The sequence below is a fragment of the Oncorhynchus keta genome, chromosome 1 (assembly GCF_023373465.1).
Source record: "Oncorhynchus keta strain PuntledgeMale-10-30-2019 chromosome 1, Oket_V2, whole genome shotgun sequence".
Lineage (NCBI taxonomy): Eukaryota > Metazoa > Chordata > Actinopteri > Salmoniformes > Salmonidae > Oncorhynchus > Oncorhynchus keta.
This window is the reverse complement of record NC_068421.1, coordinates 10,751,500-10,758,964: the sequence shown is the minus strand read 5'-3', so window position 1 is coordinate 10,758,964 and position 7,465 is coordinate 10,751,500. Positions and strand designations below refer to the sequence as shown.

The 7,465-nt window shown below is 41.1% G+C and overlaps 1 pseudogene; it reads right to left on the bottom strand.

Moving 5' to 3' along the window:
* Nucleotides 1-87: 87 nt before the first annotated feature.
* Nucleotides 88-4,832, bottom strand: LOC127910586 (extracellular calcium-sensing receptor-like; annotated as a pseudogene).
* Between the last annotated feature and the right edge of the window lie 2,633 nt (nt 4,833-7,465).

Here is a 7,465-nt window from a genome sequence, read left to right as displayed (position 1 = left end):
ATGCCTACACTTTTGTTGTCTGTAATTGAGGACATTGTAATATAGCCTGCAATTGAAAATGTCATCTTTTGTAACAGTAGTCTTTACCTACTCTCTGAGACACAAACACACTTTTTATCTGTCTTTAAACACACTTTTAATCTGTCTTTAAAACACTGTTTACCTGTCTTTAAAGCACTGTTTATCTGTCTTTAAAACACTGTTTATCTGTTTTTATAACACTGTTTCTCTGTCATTAACACACTATTTATCTGTCTTTAAACATGTTGTTTATCTTTCTTCACACTGTTCCTCTGTATTTAAAACACAATTCATTTGTCTACCCACACAGCCACAGTATGTCCCCTGTTCCCTCTTGCGCTCACTGACCTCCCTGTGCACTGCAGAGGCTCAGGCAGGCTGGTGTAGCTGTGATCCACAGTGTGCATATAGTAATGGATGGAGAAAACACCCCCGATGACAAAGTCCCCGTCCTGGGAGAACGCCGGAGGACGAGGGGTGCCTTGGAGCCTGCATCTGACAGACTCCAGCCCAGAGGCAGAGACAGAGGCAGACGAGAGCAAGGCAAGCCCACCAGCCACCACAGCTAGATGTAGTATAACCAGACTATCAGCCAGACTTGGATCCAGAGCAGGAGCCGGAGAGAGCCTCATTCCCCTGATGTGTAGAAGGTATGGAGTAATAAGGCGCCACACAGACCCATATATGTCAGGATACCTCTCTTCTCTGGGTTAAATACCCACCGTACCTCTGTGGGGATTCCTCTGGGGGCCACACTGTGGGTATGGCCATGCCAAGGAGGGAGGGGTTAGAAGCTGCTCTGCTCACTCAGTCAGGTCCTGCTTCTTTCAACTATAGAGAGTGTACGCACCAGTATCAGAACTACGTTGACTGTAATGGTTTAGATAGCCATAAACATACATTAGATACACAATATCCATGAGCCTCTCTTATATTTCCCTTAGTATCTAGACTTCTTGGTATGCTGGCTCTCTTATATTTCCCCTACAGGTGAGTCATATTGGCACGTTGCCTCACTTACAGTTGAAGTCGGAGGTTTACATTCACCTTAGCCAAATACATTTAAACTCAGTTGTTTCAAAATTCCTGACAATTAATCCAAGTAAAAATTTGCTTTTAGGTCAGTAAATTTTAGGTCAGTAAGGCTCACCACTTTATTTTACGAATGTGAAAAGTCAGAATAATAGTAGAGAAAATTCATTATTTCAGCTTTAATATCTATCATCACAATCTGAGTGGATCAGAACTTTACTTACACTCTATTTGTATTTGGTAGCATTGCCTTTAAATTGTTTAACTTGGGTCAAATGTTTTGGGTAGCCTTCCACAAGCTTCCCACAATAAGTTGGGTGAATTTTGGCCCATTCCTCCTGACAGAGCTGGTGTAACTGAATCAGGTTTGTATGTCTTCTTTCTCCCACACGCTTTTTAAGTTCTGCCCACAAATTATCTATAGGATTGAGGTCAGGGCTTTGTGATGGCCACTCCAATTCCTCTTAGTCAGGTTTGTCGGCCTACTTGCACGTACATGCTTTTCAGTTCTGCCCTCAAATGTTCTATTGCATTGAGTTCAGGGCTTTGTGAAGGCCACTCCAATATCTTGACTTGTCCTTACGCCATTTTCATACAACTGGGGCGGCAGGGTAGCCTAGTGGTTAGAGCGTTGGACTAGTAATTGGAAGGTTACAAGTTCAAATCCCCGGGCTGACAAGGTACAAATATGTTGTTCTGCCCCTGAACAGGCAGTTAACCCACTGTTCCTAGGCTGTCATTGAAAATAAGAATTTGTTCTTAACTGACTTGCCTAGTTAAATAAAGGTAAAATAATAATAAGTATGCTTGGAGTCATAGTCCATTTGGAAGACCCACTTGCAACCAAGCTTTAACTTCCTGACTGATGTCTTGAGATGTTGCTTCAATATATCCACATATTTTTCTCTCCTCATGATGCCATCTATTTTGTGAAGTGCACCAGCCCCTCCTGCAGCGAAAAAGCGTGGCTGTTCCACTGGATGTCATAAGGTGAATGCACCAATTTGTAAGTCGCTCTGGATAAGAGCGTCTGCTAAATGACTTAACTGTAAATGTAATACTGCCACCAACGTGCTTCACGTTTGGGATGGTGTTCTTCGATTTGCAAGCCTCCCTCTTTTTCCTCCAAACATAACAATGGTTTCGTTCTATGTCCCAATGTGCAGTTGCAAACCGTAGTCTGGCATTGTTATGGCGGTTTTGGAGCAGTGGCTTCTTCCTTGCTGAGCTACCATTCAGGTTATGCCGATATAGGACTCGTTTTAGTGTGGATATAGATACTTTCGTACCTGTTTCCTCCAGCATCTTCACAAGGTCCTTTGCTGTTGTTCTGGGATTGATTTGCACTTTTCGCACCAAAGCACGTTAATCTCTAGGAGAACGAAGCGTCTTCTTCCCGAGCGGTATGACGCCTGCGTGGTCCCATGGTGTTTATGCTGTGTATTATTGTTTATACAGATGAACGTGGTTCCTTCAGGCATTTGGCTTTTGCTCCCAAGGATGAACAAGACTGTGGAGGTCTACAATAATTTTTCTGAGGTCTCGTCTGATTTCATTTGATTTTACCATGATGTCACGCAAAGAGTCACTGAGTTTGAAGCTAGGCCTTGAAATACATCCACAAGTACACCTCCAATTGACTTCAATGATCTCAATCAGCCTATCAGAAGCTTCTAAAGCCATGACATATTTTTCTTGAATTTTCCAAGCTATTTAAAGGCACAGTCAACTTGGTGTATGTAAACTTCTCACCTACTGGAAGTGTGAAACAGTGAATTATAAGTGAAACAACTGTAGACAATTGTTGGATAAATGTCTTGTGTCATAAACAAAGTAGATGTCCTAACAGACTTGCCAAAACTATAATTTGTTCACAAGAAATGTGTGGATTGTTGAAAAACTAGTTGGAATGACTCCAACCTAAGTGTATGTAAACTTCTGACTTCAACTGTGTATAAAAATGTGTATCATATTATTATAATACATAATATGATGAATTACAATATCAATTGAACACATGCACTTCAATGTTATATCAATTCAAATAGGGTAAAGCTTTTCTCCAACAACATGGAAGTGGTTCCACTCTGTAGGCTACTGCTAATCACATCATTTAGCAGGTCAAATGAGATTTTAACAATTTGAACAATCTAACTTACCATTGAAATATGGTATGTGAGATTGTAGGTAGTGAGATTTTCAACTTCTTATGGCTGCAGGGGCAGTATTGAGTAGCTTGGATGAAAGGTGCCCAGTGGTGCCCAGATTAAATGGCCTGCATAGAGTGCATATCAAAGCCTGGACAAACGTGAATCTCAAAAGTCAATCTCTGCTGTGGAGGGCTAAACCATTTAATGGCATTACTGCCGGCAAGCATAGCCCTGAAGGCCATCAACACCACTATTGTTTTCCCCAGAACACAAAAGATGCAGAGGACGAAGGTCATCATGAACATTGTGTGACACAGCATACAGGACCATTCAGAGGGCCGGCCAATGAAAGTAAGAGAACACAGAAAACACAGTCAAGGAAATGAGAAGCAGGAAGCTCAGCCGGAGTTGTTGTCCCTGACGATGGCCGAAGTTCGATGATGGTAGAAAGTGGTTGCCATGGCGAACGCCAGAAAAGCCCCGCCCACAGAGCAGGCGGTCAGGATGATTCCAAGGACCTCATGGAAGGACAGGAACTCAACAGGTTTAAGGATACAGCGGTCTCTCTCAGCATTGGGCCAGTACTCCTCAGGACAGATCAGACAGTCTGAAGAATCTGACCAGGACAAAACAACAGACAACAAATGTTAATAATAATAGATTCAGGTTTAATTTATTTGCAAATTCATGTCCCACAATGATGCACTTTGTCAGTTTACAATAAAGAATGTTGAATTAATTTGCAGTTTACATGAGATAATAAGAATAGGAACATGATTGACAATATGTTCCTGGTAATATGAATAAACCACTACTTAGTAAACCGGGATAGAAATTACTACACATTTTTGCCAACTGTTCCTATAGTCCTACCTGATTTACTATTGATCTCTCCCTCTGCACATTGGATAGTCATAAGAGCATACAGGCTTTCCTCTCTGTACAGCCTTACGAGTGCCTGGGGGACAGCTCTCACTGCACACTGGCAAAGGTACTTGTGTACTGGTCTTTACCCAGGTGATTTCCCTCTCCATGTCAAACCTCTGGTCAGGAGGTAGGGACGCATCATAGCGCCCCACTGTCACAAACTCCATATTCCCACTCTCCCGTATCTGCCAGTTGACCAGCTCATAGGTGGCCACTGGGTCCCCGTTGGCATCGAAAGACACCTGGTACCCGTTACGAGAGAAGTTCACCCTCCTCAATCTCTCCAGGACCTGGTGTTTGGAAAGTCAAGGGAGAGAGAGGGGACGGGAGAGCTGGAGAGGTGGGAAGAGAGATGGTCAGAAGGGAAGAGAGATATGGATTGAGGGAGAGAGAGAGAGAGACAGAACATTAATTCACGTCATATATTTTTCAGATACGTTACTTCAGAACAAGTTGTAAAGTATAATGAGAACTCTTAGGCCTTCATACACGTAGTCTAAATAAACATATTTATCAGGACATTATACTATCATCTTGTTATTCACCTGTGTTGGCTTCACATTGAGGTTTCTCATGGAGGTTATTGTCACAGTTCATAGTGAAGTTTTCTCTTTCTTCACAAACTATGCTGTGGATGGCGTGTGCTGTGGAATAAACAGCTTTGTACACCATGTTAGTGACACACAGCTGGGATGTTGTTACAGGAATTTAGTTATTCCAATATGTTTTCATTAATTGAATTCCCTTAATCTATTTTATGAGAATTTGTAAGATTCTTGTTTGCATAAAATAGACGGAAACCAGTCTTTTCAATAATAGGTAACAGAATTTATTCTCGGAGCGCGCTGCCATGTTATCACGAGCAACAGTTTATATACATTAACATTACGTCATTTCATTGCTTCTAAAATGAATCCCCTCCTCCCAACCGAGAATCAAGTGAGTTCAAAAGTTAATTCCAGCTCACTAACACACTCACAGGTCACATAACCTAACTGAATTAACTTCAGACCTCTCGCCATTATCAATCACCATTTAGCTGACAGTTCTAATTAACAGAAAACCTAGGAATGCACTCACTGCCTTATCTAAAACACCCCAGAGCTCAGTTTCGTCGGTTCAACCATAGGTTAACTACCTTTTCTGCTTACTTAATCCACAAACCATTCCTTTCTTCCTAGTTGGAATGGTGTTCATTAACTTTAATTACTCCTTGTCCGTGTCACACAATCCCTTCTTATGAACTCATATTGTTCATTAGATATAATATAACAGAGTATAAATTTACTTAGTTACAGTTTCATTTAAAATAAGACTATTGTTCAGTCATTATATCATAATTTTCCTAACAATCCACCCTAAAAATGACTTTACAATTCATACCATCATTAAACACTACAGGGAAATATCAATGATATACTAGAATAAGACAAACCAATATGTACACACAATCAACTTCAATGACTTCTAACCTACATCAGAATCTTAACTCTACTTATCAGGATTTTCCGTCACAATCTTCATGAAAAAACTGTCTATACATTGAAACATTGGCACCCCCCGTGGAACCCCAATGTTGTCAATATAAACTCTATCATCAAAAGACCCAGACGGAGTACTTGGTTTCTCCCGTTTAGCCATGGTGTTGAATGAGTGTGAAAGGCATTCCCAAATGTACTAGTGCACATACCCCTGTCCAATTAGCCGGTAATACTCGGCCATAACGTCATTCCCCCACACAACCACCACCAGATGTGAGCCCTGGGCCTCCTTATCTTACTGAAATCCCCAGATCTCAACCAGCCTGCCAAATCACTCATTTGTCGCATCAGAAGTAACATTATCTGTCCTATTGCAGGTACTGATTTCCCCCACATATTTCCTAGAAGTACTATACTGAATCAAACAGTAAACAGTCTCCCCTTGCCTCTGTGAAAGGAGGAAGCTTAGATTTCAGAGGAACGTGGATATAAATAGTGCAAATCCATACAACTGTTATTATCTGTCTTTCCTGCTTCCATGAATAGCTTTACCATATAGGCCATTCCCTTAGGTGAATTAATTCAATTTAATGGAAAAGGGATGGTTGTCAACTGAGGTTTGCTGTGGCAGAAACATAGCATTCTTCTTTAGCTATTGATCTGGCCTTATATTGAATCCACTCTAACCAGAGACTTAGAATCCCCATTACCAGTTTAACTGCACTAGGTTATCCACTGACACCCTTACTTTCACTACACTCCATCTTCTTCCATACTGGGTATGTAGATTTATGTAGCCCTCTCACATGATGTGAGCTATAACCTGTTTCCATGAACTACACAGGGACTTGCATAGATGTCTTCCATAATAGCTGCTCTTAGTCCTAAACTGCCAAGGAGTCAGAGACCCCATTTGGTCTACATAGAACTCCACTGAGACATCCTTCCCAATTCCACTCTCACTTCCTGTTTATCCAGATCAAGTGATCTCTTATGCTTGGTTAATACTAAATCCTCATTGTATAACTATGTCAATATTACCCTCTGGCTTTCTCGGTGTTCATTGTGTATCAGGAATAAGGCTCCCACAACGAGACAGCTCAGAATGGACAGCCCACCCATAAAGCCCCACCCTCTTCCAGAGAACACATCATCAGCAAGAGCCAGACACACTTTCACTTCTATGAACAAAAACAGGGATGGAATGACGGCAAAGGAAATCTTCATTCGAGAGATGGCCCCCAGAATTCTGTTAATTCCAGTTCTCCTCTCGAACACTGTTTATTGTTTGACAGTGTGAATGTGTCTTACCCTCCCACCGTGTGATATGAATCCGGGTAGCTCTTTCAGCTAGCTGTCACCAGGAGTCCTTGGTATGGTCCCCCCAACAAGCCTGGGGACTGGATTGAGTGACTTCACCTGTAGTTCACCTGTAATGCATAACATCCTGGACATACAGGCTTGGTTAACAAACAGTTTCTCATATGTTTGATCTGATTATATCTTTAAATTCTATGCCTATTTGTTAGCTAATTTTTTTATTTTTTATTATTAGTTTATTATCCAATAGGCCACTAACTTACCCACCCCCCTTTTGATACCTGGCTCTGCCCAGGTAACAATCTTATATACCCTACATAATGATTTAGGTAGGATTAGTAAATTATCCTTATTTTCTGACATTATCATGTATGTCCAATTCTCCCTTGGGCATCCATTCATATCAATCCTGTACCAATTCTCTGTCAAGTGTCTTATCTACTTTAACAAGTATCTGTGCTACTTATATATGTTCTTAAATATATATATTTACTGATTTAAACAGTAATTCCTTTCTCTCCTATCTCTCAAAAT